The 18499-nt window shown below is 45.4% G+C and overlaps 1 long non-coding RNA gene across 1 annotated transcript; it reads right to left on the bottom strand.

The window, feature by feature from the left end:
* Positions 1 to 8903: 8903 nt before the first annotated feature.
* On the bottom strand, positions 8904 to 9740 carry LOC146758657 (uncharacterized). The gene is made up of 3 exons (XR_014933990.1): positions 9479 to 9740; positions 9235 to 9312; positions 8904 to 9029 (listed from the first exon to the last, which is right to left on the bottom strand). It is a non-coding gene; the product is annotated as an uncharacterized LOC146758657 (long non-coding RNA).
* Positions 9741 to 18499: the final 8759 nt, after the last annotated feature.

The raw sequence follows: 18499 nt of genomic DNA, 5'->3' as shown, positions 1-18499 counted from the left end.
ACGGAAAGAACGTCTGCGGGACAGACCCTGGGGATCCGTTCTCTTTTGATTATAGGGGAAGAACACAAAGATGGAAGAGGAGGTAAGGGGGGAAAAAAAAAAAGAAAAAAAGATAAAACCAAACCACAGCAAACAAATAAAAACTTCTCCGAACGTAGCAAACGTGAATCTCTGTCAATAAATAAATGAGTAATTGAATTGATGTCCATTTCCCCTCCCCCCCGCTCCCCCCCACTTCCGAGATGAAAAAACACCTGGTATCAATTGGACAGATGCACACAGTGAAGCCAGGGATGGTCTGAAACGCAAAGCAGCTGAGCAGCTTTTAGAAGAAAACAGAGTAGTAACAACTTCTGTACCTACATTCACCACTCTGAGATCCTGTCTGGGTCACCCAAGGCTTGTAAATAACCACTGGGTCGGTTCTGATGTCGAGTGATTTGTTGTCAGTTCTCTCATGGTTCTCCGGTCAGTTCTCCGGTGCCAGGATCTGCCACAGGGCATTCTGACCACGGGCATCATGTTTCTACGCTGCCGCTTGCATTTAACAGGCAATGGGACTGCCCAGCATGTGCAAGGCAGCACCTCTTTCACACCACCAGAATGTTTAAGGCTTTTGGGATTGTTGTTAGCGTCCCATTAACACTGAGGCTAGAGATACCCTTAGGATTGACATTACTATTAGCATTACTTTGATGGTGCCCTATCTGGGTCATTTCCAGGGGATGTCAGGAGTAAGGCACAGTGTCAGGAGAAAAAGAACAGACTCTGTTACTTTATAAACGTGATAATAGAGAGAGTTCATTGGAAAAAATACAACTCTTAAATAATGCAAAGCATGCTTCTGATTGGATGCAGGCATCATCTGGGCTCTGTTTAATATTACTTCTAAGGTAAAGATTATTGTTACCTTAATGATTGTTTTTTGGATTATGATCAGGGTTAAGGTTCCTTTTGCTACAAACTTCTAGCATCATTTTTGTTGTTACATTTGGAGTTAGAGACGATTTTAGAATCACGGTAAGGGTTAGGATTAGAGTTACATTGCGGGTTAATGCTGTTGTCTTTACAGCTCCTGTGAGGGTTGGGGTCTGGGTCAGGTGTTTAAAAAATGAAATGAAAAAAGAATAAAAAAAAATATATTGAAAGCTTCAGATTTCCTTAATCTTTGTGGGAATCATATAATGTGCAACTCAAATCTACCTCTTCGTGCAGTGACTGCCTGTAAATTTGCTAGAGCCTGATATAATATGGCCTTGTGCCATAGTCCTCCAGATTGTTGCTAGGATTCCTTTCCATATATTGAAATTGAATTGACCTAATATATAGGTCAGTTACCAACCTCTTGTTTTTAGGTCTGCCTTGTACTTTTCTGCGGACAGAGAAGGGCAATGTTTCCAACAGTCAGTACATTCATTCTGTGCTGTGCTGGGCTCTACCCACCCTGCGTATTTATCTTGTGCTTGTCTCAATTCTCCCCATGTCAGAATGCCCCCAGTCTGAACTTAACTCTGTTCAGCAACTTTCTTGGTGGAAAAACTACTTATACAGCTGTTTTACAAGTGGGTTATACATTCAGTTAGGGCCTACACTGTGTACTGAAAATACTGGAAACTTCCACTGCAAAAACACAATCTACCTCTCCCATCTGTGCAGCCTTGCAGACCCAGAGCACGCCAGGTTATTTCTGCTTTCATAGCATTTGCATGCTGTAGGGTGAGCAAAAGGTTCTGCTGCTTGATTCTTCTGCAAGAGCTGCCTACCGGCAAATGGTTGCAGGGATGGAGGATGTGACAGAAAGCATTTGTCTCCACAAGAGCAGAGTTACATTCAGTGCAGAGTGTGAGAGTCAGGTTGGTGTGGAAAAGCACTGACACGCTGGGGATGATGCAGTGCTCACATGTCTAAAACTCACAGACATTACTGTCAGAAGGATGGTGCTGTGTTGTGCTTCTACCTTTGGCAGCCCCTGGAGAAATGCTGCGGCACACAGAACACCTTTGTATTGCACTGACTGCTGCCATGCAGCATGGATTTAACACACCAAATCCAGAGGAGCATGACTGCATCTAACTGCCCTGAGAAAAACTACTGTAGCTGAAGAGATGAGGAGGCAGCTGCTCATCTGCAGAACAAGCAGTACTGCCAGACATTGGGCCAGGTGAGCACCTCCTGCTGCAGCGTGATGATGACAGGGCTGGAGATGATCTGCAAAGCCAGCTTCAAAGTGGGAGACATGAGTCAACATGGCAGGAGGACAGAGGTGTTAGGGAGCAGCCAAGGCATCAAAGAGTATCAAAAGGCTTTAAAAGGTATCACAAAGCGACAGCCAGGAAGACTGGGATTGTCATGAGTAGCAACCTGGATGCTAGAGATTATTTGCTGCCATACAAAATGGTAGAGATCTTGCTGCAGACATCCCAAAGCCAGGCAAAATGGGAACCCAGAGCTCTGCCTGCATGAACCCCACAGCCATAGCATTGCAAGCTGAGCTGCCTTGCTGTTTGTTGCATTCATCCCAATCCCTGTGAATGAAGACTCGGAATGCAGCCGAGGCGATGATTGAGCATGAGAGTGACTTTATTCAATAAAAGACAGGAGGGCTTGAGAGGTCAAGGGTGAAGATAGAACTCCTCTTGTCAAGATGAGAGTGGCTCAGAGCTTGTGCTGCTGCCTGGTGCCTGGGACTGGCAGCCTGACTCTAAGTCCCCATCTAAGATGCTCAGCTTCAACTCACTGATGCTGCCCTGCTCCTGCATGGTGGTGCTGCTGTTGGGGCACTCGGGCTGTGCTTGGGATGGGCAGCACTGCAAAGGCGCTGGGTCACAATCCAGGCAGGTGACTGTGGTGTCTGGCAGGCTCAGGTCAGGAGCTTCAGCAGAGCCAGGAGATATGAGAGCATGAACGTGGATGAGCCCCTTGTGTCCATCACTGTTACCATGTGGAAGGCTGTCATCCGAATTGCAGCGATTCATGCTTAATAAGAACTCTCCATTGATGGAAACACACTGCACATCACTACTTGGTTTGGATCTTTGGGGTTGACAAGGGCTCGAATTATCTAGGAAGGCACAGAAACACAAGGGTTAGTGTCAAACGTTTGCAAGTTGAATCATGCAAGAGGTTGTTGATACTTGGTAATAGAGTGGCGGCAGGACGAAGCAAATAAGCTTGAAGCAACAGAGCCACTATCTTGAAAGTGATCCTCGTGCAGGTCCATAAGTTTTGACTCTGCCTGGACTTCATATGGGGTAGTATGACATCACAAAGGGGTGATATGATGTCACAAAGGGGCATTATGATGTCACAAATAAGCATTATGATGTCACAAAGGGGCATTATGATGTAACAAAGGGGCATTATGATGTCAAAAAGGGGCATTATGACATCACAAATAAGCATTATGACGTCACAAAGGGGTATTAGGACGTCACAAAGGATCGTTATGATGTCACAAAGAGGCATTATGACATCACAAAGGGGTATTGTGACGTCATAAAGGGGCATTGTGATATCACAAAGGAGCATTATGACATCACAAAGGGCATTATGACATCACAAAGAAGCATTATGATGTCACAAAGGGGCATTGTGATGTCACAAAGGGGCATTGTGACGCCACAAAGGGGCATTATGATGTCACAAAGGGGCATTATGATGTCACAAAGGGGCATTATTACGTCACAAAGGAGCATTATGATGTCACAAAGGAGCATTATGACATGACAAAGGGGTGATATGATGTCACAAATGGGCATTATGACGTCACAAATAAGCATTATGATGTCACAAAGGGGCACTATAATGTCAAAAAGGGGCATTATGACATCACAAATAAGCATTATGACGTCACAAAGGGCATTATGACATCACAAAGGGGCATCATGACGTCACAAAGGATCATTATGACGTCACAAAGAGGCATTATGACATCACAAAGGGGCATCGTGACGTCAGAAAGGGGCATCGTGATGTCAGAAAGGAGCATTATGACATCACAAAGGGCATTATGACATCACAAAGAAGCATTATGACGTCACAAAGGGGCATTATGACATCACAAAGGGGTGTTACCATCACCCTGCGCCCAACTCCTCTCTCCCTCCTATTGGCTCCTTCTCCCACCAATCCCCGATCTCCCCTCCCCTTAGACATTGAATTCTCTTCTCACTACCTCCTCCCAGTCCTCCCCTAGGAACAGAAACCATTCAGATTCTACAGCAAACTACAGCATCTGCACTGCAAGAGCACACTGAACCACCTGCAACAATGAAACATGGTTTTGGAGAGTGGGTTTGAAAACACACCTTTAGACAGCTGTCTCCCTGTGGCCAAAAGGAAACCAAGCAGCAAAAGAAGAGTCCAGCCTGAAACATGCCCATGCTACTAGCCCAGGTTTTTCACAGTCAATGCAGAATCCATCCTGTTCATGAGGTGACAAATGACCAGTGGGTCTCCCCTTGCTCCACCCCTTCTCCTTCAAAGCCAGAAAAAGAAAGAAAAAACAAGCTTCTGTACAGCTGCCGTTATTTCTGACAGCGAGTGTAATCACAGAATCATAGAATGGCCCGGGCTGGAAGGGACCTCAAGGATCATGAAGATCAATCACCTCCCTGTCCCTGCTGGCCATCCCCTCTTCTGATGGAGCCCAGGGGACCATTTGCTCTCTGAGCTGCAAGAGCACGCTGATGGCTCACGTTCTGTTTTTCATCCACCAGGACCCCCAGGTCCTTCTCTGCGGGGCTTCTCTTAAGGACTGCTCCTCCCAGGCTGTACAGATGCCTGGGATTCCTCCAGCCCAAGTGCAAAACCTTGCACTTTGCTGTGTTCAACCTCATTAGATTCACCTAGGCCAACCTCTCGGTTGAGCTCCCTCTGAATGGCATCCCTTCCTTCCACTGCATCAGCCGCACCACTCAGCAAACAGCAGAGGGTGCACTCCATTGCATCATTGGTGTCACTGATAACCATGTTAAAAAGCACTGGTCCCAAGACAGACTCCTGGATGACACCACTTGTTATTGGCCTCCACCTGGACACAGAACCATGAATCACCACCCTCTGTCTGTGGCCTTTCAACCAATCCCTTATCCACCAGGTGGTCCACCTGTCAAATCCACATCCCTCCAGTTTAGAGATAAGGATGTGGTGGAGGGCCATGTCAAAGATCTTACTCAAGTACAGGTCAATGACATCAGTTTCCTTCCTTTTGTCCACAAATGCCGTCACTCCATCATAGAAGACCACCAGATTGGTTAGGCATGGCCTTCCCCTGCTAAAGCCACGCTGACTGTCTTGGATCACATGCTCATTCCTTATGTGATCAAGCATGTCTTTGAGGCGGATCTGTTCTTCACCATCTTCATCACAGTTCTACATTTGAATCAAATAATTGGTGTTGCTGTCACCAAGAAAACCTCTTTGTCTTCTACTCCTGCTGCACATCTGTGCTTTCACCAGAAGCAAAGGGAGAGGCCACCTCCTAGATCCAAATTTTAAGAAACCAACACCCAATAGGTGTCATCTGAAGTAAAATAGGAGAGAAATTAAGATGAATCTTTTGCATCCAGCTTGGATCACTCCCTCACTCAGGCAAACCACCATCAGATCAAGGAGATGCTGCCTTCAGCTTAGAGACTGTATGGGAAATCACAGCTTGAACCTCTGATTAATCAGCTGAGGCAAGTGTTGGGCCAGCTGCGGGAGCACAGGTGAGAGTAATCTAGCTGTGCTCCCAGAAGGGGTGGACCTCGACTGCACCTCTTCTGAGACCTCACCTCATTTAAAGGCTGACCACCACTAAGGCAGAATCTCTTGGAGACTGCTCCCCAGTTGAGACTGCCTCAGCTTTCTGGTCAAGGCACCAACATTGGTGAGTTTTCCTTTGCTAATAATCTTTGACTATTTACCACCATCTTGGTTAACATCTTTTAACTAGCCACCCTTACAGAGACCATAAGGGCTTGGGCTTCCAAACTCTCAGCAAGCATTTGGATCAGACAGCTTCCTGCTGGGGAGCCCCCTGCATCACTGCTGCCTCCTTTCGTACTGGACCTGCAGATGCTTCAGAGCTCATTAGCATGGACTTCCTTCCTCCGCTCAGCAGCTGCTCCTGCACTCACCTTCATTCCTACTCAGATACCGGCCGCTTCCAGCACCAGCTGACCTGCAAGACACAGAAAGGAAAGGTGGGAGTCATGCAAACGCAGAAGCCCAAGGCTGCATCACCACCATGTATGGCAGCCTCGGGAAGTCAGCTGCAACTACATCCTTTGTCAGAATGGAAACAGGCACCGTCAATTAAGTGTGACCTCTGAACTCATTGCCACCATCAGAAATAGGCACTGAAATTGCTCACTTCACTGCAGCTGGTTACCTCCTGATTTTGGGTAAATGCGGACACTGTCTTGAGGACTACCAGAAAAACGACATCAACTTCATTGTAGGTGGTTAAGCTTGGAAGCTGGACTTGAGCAAGAAAAGTTTCTCAGCTCAGAATCACAGAATTATCAAGGTTGGAGAAGACCTACAAAATCATCTGGTCCAACCATTACCAATACTTCCCGGATAAATCATACCTCTCAACACAACATCCAAACGTTTCTTGAGCACTCCCATGGTCGGTGACTCCACCACCTCCCTGGGCAGTGCTATCCAATGCCTGAATACCCTTTAGGGGAAGTAATATTTCCTAATGTCCAGCCTGAATCTTTCCTGGCACAGCTTAAAACCATTCCCTCTAGATCTATAACTGATCACACGAGAGAAGAGGCCAAACCCCAGCTCACTACAACCTCCCTTCAGGACGTTATAGAGAGTTATAAGGTCTCCCCTGAGCCTGCTCTTTTCCAAGCTGAACAATCCTAGTTCCCTCAGCAGCTCCTCGTAAGGATTGTGCTCCAGACCCCTCACTACCTTCGTAGCTGAAGACGTTCCAGAACCGCAAGGTTTTCTTGCAGGGAGGGGCCCAAAACTGAATAGGTCAAACATCCTTCTCTCCATCATTGCTGTCACGTGGAAGGCTGTCCTTGGAACTGCAGTGACTCATGCATCCTAACTGCACTCCATTGATGGAAGCACAACGTGCATCATTGCAAATTGCTGGTGGGTTCCTGTGTTGGCGAGGGATGGATTCACCTGGAAAGAGTAGATACACAGCATTTAGCGTCAAACTTTCAATATCCAAGGAGGCAAAGGCTTGGTGCTGCCTGTCAAGCAGGTTTCAAGCAGCTTGTGAGACTCATTTGGGAAAGACAGGAGTCAACCAAAGATGTCAGGCACGGGCTTGAATGCCAGAAGGAGGTACAAGCCCACTGAAAGCATGAATTCTACCTGTGTTGCTGACAAGCAGTGTTTTGAAAGCTGGATTTGCACCCTTACCTGCCAGGACCAAGACTTCTGCTTCAGAGGGCTCCCTGGCACTGCTCTGCAGTTGGTGTTTGGCCACAGGGGATGGTTTGCCCAGGCAGAAGCAGGAACGCCAACTGCCAGCTGGTGACTCTGCCCTCTTACTGGGAGAACTCATTCTGCAGAGAAAACAGAGCATGCTGTCAGTCGTGGTGCAGGGTGAGGGAAGAGCTGCACCGAGCCCTTGCCAATAGTTGCCTGTTCCCGCCACTGCCTGCTTTCTGCTGAAACACAGCCTAGAAACACCCTCTGTTTCAAACAGCAGAGGATGCTTCCATTCCTACAGCTCAGCCCTCAAGTCCTGCTGGCTACATTCCTCTCAATGATTTCAAGCAAGATTCGGAGCATGTGAGCAAAGGCTCCACAGCCGGACAGGAAAGGAGCTGGCAGGCGTAACTGCTTTCTGAGGAACCGTACAGTTATAAGGGAAGCTCAAAAGCATCCCTGACTCTTACGTTAACACCTCCTCGGCCTCAGCTCACTGCCACCTTTAATTTCTAGTGCCAGCAAGTCTGACCAACAGCTCTGCTTACAGGAGAAGCACAATTGGTTTCAGGCACATGGCCCTGAAATCTGGAAAACCCCAAGATTTCCATGTACAGCCAGCACAGAACAGGATAGACGCCAGCGTGGCTTTCTGCATCTTGTGACTGCCTGCCCAACCAGGAAGGAAAGGCACCTTGTGTGGCTCCACTGAGGCCATAGGGCAACTGTGTGTTAGTTGAATCCTCAAAGATATAATGGACAAAAAATAAACCAATAAAAATCATCCGAACAATGATGGTAGGGGCTGGAAAGGGAATTCCTCTTTCTTTATCTTTCAGATGGAAAATCAATGATTGCGTTGAAGTTCCTCAGTACAGCTGCAGGCCCTTCCTCCACTTGTATCTTGCTGCTCCGTGTTGCAACAGGAGAGCTGCTCTGGCCTCTCCTCTCAGCCTGTGCCGCCTGCACGGTGAGCAGCTTTGTGGATGGAGAGACCCACACAGACTTGGGCCCAGGCAGAGAACTGTGCCCTGCAAGGGAAAACCACAGCTAAGACAGAAAAGGAAGCAGCAGCACAGCCATCCCCATTCTGCATATCTCTCAGAATTGCTCATCCGAGCCACTGGAAGAAGAGGAGCTCAAAATAACTGTGTGCTCAGAGGTATGCTCGTGGCAAAGGACACAGCCACAATTAAGAGCAGCTCACTGTATCTTAAGAGGCAAACAAAAAGCCTAGAAAAACTAGGGGCCAGAGATCTCAGAAAGCATCACTGCCACACTTCAATCAAGTTTCACCTGCTTGCAAAACATCTTAAGAGCAGTGATGGTTTTCTCCATGTAAGGCTTGGACACTCTCAGGACCCATCAACAGGGCACCATATTCTAACCTAAGCCCAGAAGCCTGCTGTCTCCTCAACAGTAACAGAATTTTCAAAGGTCTTGGAGAAGCCCTGGATTGGATGAAGCTGTCAGATTTAGATCAAGCTAATGGAGGAAGATGCTCACCTACTCCCTCTCCCATGGCTGGTGTGGATTTGGAGCAGAAAAGGACGTCTGTGTAAATAATACTGTTGAAATATCAACTGGTAGAGCAGTGTTGCACATTGTACAAATCACAGTTGGACATCCATGGACAGCTGATGATAAAAGTAATTGTAGGGGAAGAGCTGGATGAAATATTGTTAAAAACAAATAATCATTTTAGCTGCACGTTTGTAAGCATTTCTTTTCATCCTTCTCAAAACAGTTTCATGGCAGAATAAAGAGGACACGTTCACACAGACATTTCCACAGCCAGACTAGGGAATAATCAAAGAATATCAACCAAAATGTGTTTCCTACCAGTTACATGAATCTTGAAGGTGAGTTTCTAGCCAGCAGCCTCGCAGCTGTACTCCCCTTTGTTGCAGTAATTCATTCCTGGATGTAAATCACATGTAGAAAAGTGTTGCTATGATACTAGATGACAGAGAAAGTCCTATAGCCAAAATGTTTTGCACCAGAGAGGCTGTCAGTTGATCCTCCAAATGCAAGACACACAAAATGAAGTGTTCCTTTATCTCTGGGATTCCAAGCATTTTCTGACCTCTGACTTTCACTTGGAATGTTGCTTTGTCATCTTTTGTTTCACAGCTGTAGCTCCATTGGTCTTTCAGGGTCACATTTTTGACCATGAGGTTGCGGTGCGTCCCCTGGGAGATGATGGTTGTCTTCTGGTCCTGCTTCACCTCTGTTTGATCTTTCTTCCATACAACAGCTCCGCTTGCAGCTGACACCTCACACACCAGCTCCAGGTCTTCAGAAGGACTGACTGATATTTCTGGAGTCATTTTGGGCTTGTTGACAACATTAATGGCTTCATCTGAAGAAAAAAAGAGAAAGTGGTTTACATCCTGACTCAGGCTTATTCAGCACAGCATGAAGATACAGTTAGAACTGATTGTAATGTCTCTGCTCATTACATTTGGGTGATTGAGTTTCACCTCTGGAGATACTCACATACAAACGTGTGCTTGATTCTCCTGTGTAAGGAAAGAGTAAGTTCTATGCAGACAGTTCTTATTTCTTTTAATCAATTCTGTATTCTGCACGTGTTCTTCTGTAGCTAAAATGAAGGCAGCTAAGTAACGTGTTTTCAATGCATGAACAAACCTATTCAACACCTTGTCTCTAAGCTAACAAGCAGCGTTTGATGAGCACATCAGTATTTCATGCCCTTCATTCCATCCAGACAGAACCTGCCTGAGGAGCAAGCTGATGGCTGTCAGCTACAGGCAGACCAAGCTTAGTATTGCATTTCTTACAGCAACAACTGTTGCTTTCAGTCACTGGATATACCAAGGCCAATTGCTATGCCAGGCACATTTATGGCATCAGTGAACAAATAATGCATTAAAAATTGTAATAGACAGGAGCCCTCTATTCTTTTAAAACTAGGTGACCAAAGAAGAACAGCCCCTCTAGAGTCAAGCTGTTAAGAACTAATAGCATCAATCAGTATCACATAGATAGATTACTTCCCTGCCCTAAGACCATCTTGTGACCATTTGTTGCTCCTAATTAAGCCCTCTTGATGGCATTTTTGTCTGAGCCACGTGACATTTTGTGATAGGAGTTACTGCTAGTGTTCCCTTCACCCTGCACCAAAGTAGGAGGTATCCATTCTCAGGGAATCATGCAGGCTTCCTCTGTATTTGATGCTCAGAGACAGCCCCAGAACTTTTTAAATCTTAGCTTAACTCTCATCCAATAATGTTCATCAAACAGTGCAACTTGTCCTTTGGGGATGCCTTTGTTCTGCATCCACCAGTTCCAATGGAGTCTTCTTGGCTTGTTTTAGATCAGTTTTTCAACAGATAAAGAAAGGGTCTTTGAATTACAAAGTGAAATTGCAGAATGCATGATTCTCAACCAAACAGAACGGGAGGTGGGATGCAGGGTGAATACCTGAGCCAACACCACCTGCAAGCAACCCTTCAATATCTTAGGAATCTCTAGCCATCCCAAATCCAGTGTTGTGCTTGATCTATCATCTCTGCTGAGTTTTTAGCCTGCTGATGGTGAGCATAATGGTGGTGATGGGTGAGCAGTTGGACTAGAGGGTCTTAATCAACCTTAAGGAGCCTGTGATCAGAGGAATGTGAATGTGCTGTTAAAGGTCACAAGCGCTGCACTGCAGCATGAGCATACACAGCAAAAGGCTTTCAGTAGAGCTTCAGTTCATAAATGAGGACTGGGTTATGGAAAAGAAGTTCAAGAAATAAACCAGAAACCAGATCTTAACGCCAGGTTCTGTGAATGCAGCCAGCTGAATTTCACAGATATTGAATTTCAATGACAATTTCTTGTGTTATTTTACCCTCCAGCTCCACCCTGAACAGGAACAGGTCAGTGACAAGCATTACTCCTCCAGGCTTGACCTGACAGTGCTTTACTTGTACTATGAGCTAATGCCAGGAAGAGCAGGAAAAGAGTTTCATCCACGTGCCTTCTCCTTCCTTAGTAAAACCAGTGTGAAACTGCAGCCACGTCAGGCTGAAGGAGACGTCTCAGATGTCCTGCCTGGATGCAGGAGCTCACGTGTCAGAGGATGTCTGGCACGTCAAGTCTCATGGCAGTGCAGTGCATGACAAACTGCAACAACACTTTCCTGTGGGTTCCTTTGGGCACGAGGCCCAGCGGGTGACACACCTCTGGCTGCAGCTCTTCAGAGCCTCCCAGCAGCCACATGATGCCCATGGGAGAGACACAGCTGACCCGCACAGCAGATGATTTACCAGCTAGCTCTGATTTACAGCAAGAGAAGATACAAGTGGTGATGCTGAATGGTGAAATACTGCGAGTGTGTGGCATAGGTATAAGATTTGTGAGCCTGAGGATGTTCAAAGTCAGGATGGACAGGGCTCAGAGCACCTGATGGAGCTGCGGTGCCCCTGTTCATTGCAAGGGAGTCCAACTAGCTGACCCTTAAGGGTCTCTTCCCTATCTATGAGATACACAAAAGCTGATTCTGCAGTAACCAAGCTACCAACAGAAGCTGTTTGTCTTACAGCTTGCCAACACAGATTTTAAAATAACAGCATTGATTACTCATTTGATAGTCACATTACAGTGCAAAGCACATGGAAACGTCCATCAGCTAATTCATTTAATTCTTTGGGCAGACCTGCCAGTATGAAATATTATGCTAACATGACAGAGAGAAGAAAAGCAAAATTAAGACTAGCTGACAAGCCGTGGCAGGAAGTTCTGCTCTCCATCAATTTAGTCCCATTATTCAATTCTGTTTGGAGATGTCTCCATGACTCTCTGGAGTTTGTTCTTTGAGAAGAAGCAATTAAGTAAGCTCTCCAATGCCAAAGTGCATACACTACTCTAGGCCTTTCTTGTTTCTCCATGGATCAACAAGGGTGACAAGCCAGCAGAAGATGATGAAGAGCCTCATCATGCAAACTCATGCATTTTATCCCCCTCACAGATGCACTGACAACTTACAGCATCATCCATTGAGACGTTGTGAATTTTCAGGGTGTGTTTCTTCCCCACAATGTGCAGTTCATATTTTTCACTGGCCTTGAGCTCCTTCCCATCCTTCATCCACTCCACAGTAGCGCCTGTGTCTGAAAGCTCAGCCTGCAGTTTGGCTTCCTCACGCAGCCGAGCGGAGATCTTTTCTACATCTTTGCTCTTATTGGTAAATCTCACTGCAGCACCTGTCAGGAGCAAAGGCCTCGTTAGTTCAATTGATATCAGGCTAACGTGGTCAATGTTTGCTGCAACATCTCTGAAAAAGTATCACCTTCTGTTCCTGCACTCATCATTGTGTCACTGCTGAGCAATTCAAGATATTTCATTTGGTGTTCTTGCCGGATTTACTAAGTAAAAATCAACCAAACATCTCCTTCTACTGATTAAGAATGCTCTAAACATGCTTCTGCAGAGGTTTCCACCCAATGACAAACAGGTCCTCCCATCATGAATGTTTATTTGTTCTATTTTGTCATGCAAAGCTGATTGATAGAGATATTATTGGAATGATTGCTCCCCTACTTCTAAATTATTCCAGTGCAATCAGAAAGGCTGTCTGAACCTGGAGCTGAAAGTACTGCTCTATGGTGATGCAGTGGTAAACCTGGTGACTGAATGCACTGGCCAATAGCTGTGAACTGCAGATATTCATCAGCTGGCATGAAGCAATCTGGTTCAGATACCAAGCAGCTGGGTAGACTGGCTTACCCTACACTCAGTGCTATCATGTTTAGGTCATTACCAGGACTCACATCAGTCCATGGGATGCAATTTCAGGTATTTGGTACAGGCAGTGAATGCCTGCAGCCCCAGTTCTAATCATCAGGTCACAGCAACTATGCCTTGACTGGAAGAGGAAAGGAGAAGGATCAAAGCAAATACCTCTCACTCTCATCTTGGTGCTGACATCAACATTTTCGGCAACAAATTTCACTTCTGCTCCACCATCATTCTTGGTGATGTTCTTTATGATTAGGCTGTGAGTAGTTTGGGTTCTCTTGATGATGCAGGTCTCGCTTTCCTGTAAGACTTTACCACTGAGGTACCAAGTGCTGCAACACATTGTTGTAAGATCAGTAGTAAACATGGCATCCCCTCCAGGTACAGCTTCACCAGTTGTTAGGGGGGATTTCACAGCCAGGACTGGTTCTGAGGAAGAACAACATGGATGTCTTAATGCTCTTTAGATGCAAGTCTGGTATCTCATTTAGAGATGGAAGATTAAATCATAGGTACATTTCTACTTCTCCCTTTGCATGAGTGCTGGAAGAAGCACTTCTATGCTTAAGATCTGTTACAGAAAGTTCTGCCTCTTGCACATGTGAGATATCAAAAGATAAGTATATTCATGTCTCTCTCACAGAAACAGAACTTGTATCACTTTAGTGGTAGCTGGAGGTTGACAGGAGAACTAGTAATAAAGGAAAGCCTTTGGTGTGTTAATGCACTACTATCCTTAAAGTCAAATGAAACATCTTTAGGGAACCAACACAGCTGCTCAGCTCACACTGACCCATTTCCATTGGGGTTTTTGTGCTTACCAAGGTGCACGCTCCCTGGGAATTCCAGAGACGGGCTCTGTCCATGCGTATTGACTGCAGACACTCGGAACTGATCATCAGCCTCTTCAGACAGATTGCTCACCGTGAACTCTGGGACGGGGACATGAGACTCGTGGCACCTCACCCAGGTGAAGCCAGTTAGTTTATTGCCTTCCACAATGTAGCCATCGATTGGAATGGGGGTTGCATCTTCGGAGGGGACCATGCCAGCGTCACTGAGGTTTCTGTTTTATTTTTCACCACGGGGTCAGCTGGGGGCTGGGTGGGAGGTTTTCTGGGAGCTGAACAGAAATAAATACAGAAATAATAGCATAAGGTCATGTAGGCTGGAAAAGACCTTCAAGATCAGCAGACTCAACTTTCAGCATGACCTACTGAGTCCCACCATTAACTACTGTGGTACCTGAGGACATACATGACAAGCTTATTCCTGCAGGTATTTACATAGTGAATATATTCACCCTCTGGTTGCTTTGGAACATTTTAGAGGTTAAAATCCCATCAGACTTTTTCACTGTGTGCAGCCACTGATACAGGCAGGAGGCTGGGAATTACCTGATGGGCTCTAGTTACAGACTACTGACACAGTAAAGGATTGATTTCATTTCATTTTGGCCATCAGAAAGTTTGGTGTCTGGTTTAAGTCATCCATCTAGACTCCAATTATAATCATATGGAGAACAGCGCATTTAGGAGAACTCATCTTAATAAACCTGAGTGAAATCACAGAATCATAGGATCACGGGAGGGCTTGGGTTGGAAGAAACCTTCAAGATCATCCAGTTCTAAACACCCTGCCATGGGCTGGCTGCCCACTAACCAGCTCAGGCTGCCCATCACCCATCCAACCTCGCCTTCAACACCAAGGACAGGCATCCACAGCTTCTCTGGGCAGCCTGAAATGGAAGCAATGAGCCACATGTTGAAGATACTCAAACATTCATGACTGTAGAGAGAGCCAAATACTCCATACATATTGCCTGCCTGGTCAATGGTATTAAAATGCCAACAACAGACTCATCCAGCTCATGGAAAATGGTGTGAACATGGCGTACAGGATTCTTCCAACATCGAGTTAGATCTGCAAAGTGTAAAAATAGGAAATCTCAATGCAATGCAATTTTCCCTCATAACATAAATAGACACATAACTGTTTTGGGGTGCACTGTTACCAGCCTGTCAGTTGCTGTTGGTCAGTGCTAGATGCCAAAGGTCCCACTAACATAGCATGAAGCTGAAAGCTAGACGCTGGAATCAGATCTCCTGACCTTACCATCAGAAATTGAGATGTCATATTTTGCTCAGAGGTGCCTGCTTGTAGGAGGGACAGCTTCCGAGCTTTTTCTGCTCCAGGAACCAGCTCCAGCTTCAGGATTTAAACAGCAGTCAGAAATTAAACTGAGCTTTGTCACCTCCATCAACAGAAGGAGTGGTTGGGTGGTACAGCTTTCCAAATCACTTAGAAACTGGCACAACAATCAGATGCCTACCTTTTCTTTTTGAACTTGTTAATACATAGAGCTTAATAGCATCAGAATGCCCCAAGCACTTCAGATAACACGACAGCTGTAAACCCTTCTTTAAGGATTCCTTTGTTTAACCACTGAGTAACTGTAATTCAGTGGTGCTGGTGGGAGAAGGGAAGTCCTAATCTTCCCAGATGGTGAATAGAGTTGATGTTCACATGCAGACTGGTGCTGCAGCACAGCCAGAAACCACTCATTTGGGAAACACAGCACCAAGAAAATAATGGGAATAGCTTCATAAAATCAGGCAGCTTCACCCAAATTTCATGTCAGGTCCATTATTCTTCCTATTTTCAGGAAGAAAGGTTTTCCCTTTTTCTTGTAGTTTTATTTTCTTTTCCTTTCATGCAAGCAGCTTTGTAGCTTAAAAAATTGTTTTCTAATCACCTCCTGGTGTGGACAAATCACACAGGTTTGACTCCATGTTTTACATAGTTAGCATTTTATATTTGTTCCAGTATGGAACTGTACAGCCATAGAATGGCCTGGGTTGAAAAGGATCTCAAAGATCATCCAGTTCCAACCCCCTGCTATGTGCAGGGTCGCCAACCACCAGACCAGGCTGCCCAGAGCCACAATCCAGCCTTTCCTCATAGGAGAGCTGCTCCAACCCTCTGATCATCACAGTGGCCCCTCCTCTGGACCCACCCCAACAGCACCACAACCTTATTGTCCACAGAAAGCATATAACCCTCATTCAATTGCCCTTCCACTCAGCTTTGAGCACTACTAAAACCAGCATCTTCACCTTAGCTCATCACACTGCTGCAGTTCCTTTTACAAGGATTTCACTGGCAAAAATTAAATCAAAGCCATCACAAGGGATTTAGCACAGTTACATGTTACTGGCTACGAGAGCTGTCAGCACAGTCACCTGTCAGGCTTTGCTGCTGTTCTCTTTATGTAGAGGCACAACAAGGTTCAGACACCTCACAGTGCAATTCTCACTTGGACTGTAAAGAAAAAGGAGGCTTGAAAAGCAGTGTGTGGAAAACAAAGAAACAAGAATTAGAACAACAGTGGGGCCATGGCACTTGTAGGAATTGTTCTGCCTTTAACAGCAGAGCTTTTCAAGAAGTATGAGGGCATTGCAAACCAGACCAGTTTGGACAGATTAACAACTGCAAGCAGTGGGTTCCAAAATTCCAGACATGAAATCAAAGATAGAAAAACTCTTCACATTTTCATCTCTCAATTTTTCGTACATTGTGCATTACAGTGCAAACAAGTCTTCACATACAACTTGGAAGCTAAAGACAAGTCTGACAAAACAGACTGCACAAAAATGATGGATAATTAACAGAGCAAATTGCTCTTTCAAAAACAGAGTTTATGTCTTCTGGTCATAACACTTCAGAAGCCTCAGAGGCTTCTTCTCCTTTGTATATTTTCATTAATCTTAGATTTTGTTTTCATTCAATGTGACCTCACTAAACAAATATTGTCTAAGACCATGAGTATCACATAAATGTGCAGATCTCAAGCTGCTCACTTATCTAGTACCCTTGGCATGATGCTTTATTTTCCTCAGCTGATCATCTAGATTGTGCCTGTTGATTGTGCAACAACAGCCTGTTGGTCTCGATTACCTGTGAGAGGCTCTAACTTTGGCCAGGAAAAATCATTTGAGGATAAGTAATTCTCTTGGAATCAGTAAGGCAGTCTTCCCATTCTTTCTTACCAGCACCCATCTTACATGTTAATAAAGGCTTCTGGAAATCAGTTTGAAGATCAAGAAACAATTCAGTTCAAGCATATGCAATCACAGGATTTGTACGTCACCTGCAAAAGTCATTTTATTCTATCCACAATCTCATCCTACATGCAGTTCCTTAGAGGGTTCCTTAGGCACACCAACCCCATGCTCCTATTACAGACCCTTGCATAAGACAGGTGATATACCTACAAGATTATCTACAGCTTAGACTATGAAAACAGGGAGTCTAGCTAGAGAAAATTATCTACCTGTGCTTCTGAGCAATCTGTTAACCACTCTCATACAGTTCAGGCCAATCCAAACAAGATGCAATGACATGTCAGCCACAGAAACAGCTTGATTTTAAGGAGTTTGTTTGGACAAGCCCCTGTTGCATACGGTGGTCAAACATGCATTACTTGGGGGCACATTGTATTTGATTTAACACATCCTCTTACCTCTGGCTTTGCACAGAGTCCAAAGTCTTTCAGCTTCAAATTGTCAATCAGCAGATTTTCCCGGTGGATGAGAAAGCAGTCAGGAATGATTTCCACCCAAATGCCCAAGGAAACATCTTTTCTCTTCTCTTATTTCCTGCTGTGGACAGTGGTTCCCAGTCTACTCAAAGCTCGCTCTCTCTCGCTGTCTCAGAGATCTTCACTGACTGCTGGCAAGTTCCCATCTTCCAATATCCCAGGTGGGAAATACTAGCTTGTATCTGTTGGAAAGGACCTGGGGACTAGGAGGACAAGTGGTGAGAGACCACAGGCTGAATGCAAGCCAGCAGTGTGCTCTGACAGAAAAGAAGTACAACAAGATCATCAGCTGCATTAAAAAGCAGCACAACCAGACCAGGACAAGTCATTCCTGCTTCAACACTCATTGCACCACATCTACAATACTGTATCTGGTTTTTGGCCAGGAAGGATAACAACCTGAAACAAACTCTGAAGCAAGTTCTATGGATGACCTCCAGCCTGTTCAGGGGGCTGAAGCTCCCACTCAGAGAAGAGAAGCTGGGGAGAATGATCTTTGTGACAGAAAATCCATTGGATGGGGCCAGAGGAATGCATCTCACCCCATACCCTCTGTACAGCCACCATTTGTTTAAAGGATCACTCTTCCTTGAGGCACAAAACTAGAGCAGGTTACACAACAGACTGACACCACAAGGGCTTCTCTCGAGATACAAACTGCAGCAAAGAGCATCACAAAAATGTGAAACCAACACTCAGATCAGATCTGTGTCTCTGCTCCGCTCATTAGGAGCATCATGTTTTACTCCCCTTTCAGAG

This window comes from Coturnix japonica, chromosome 13 (assembly GCF_054131305.1).
Source record: "Coturnix japonica strain WE chromosome 13, WE-NBRP24, whole genome shotgun sequence".
Lineage (NCBI taxonomy): Eukaryota > Metazoa > Chordata > Aves > Galliformes > Phasianidae > Coturnix > Coturnix japonica.
Note: the sequence above shows the minus strand (reverse complement) of the source record. Positions and strands in the feature narration are given on the sequence as shown.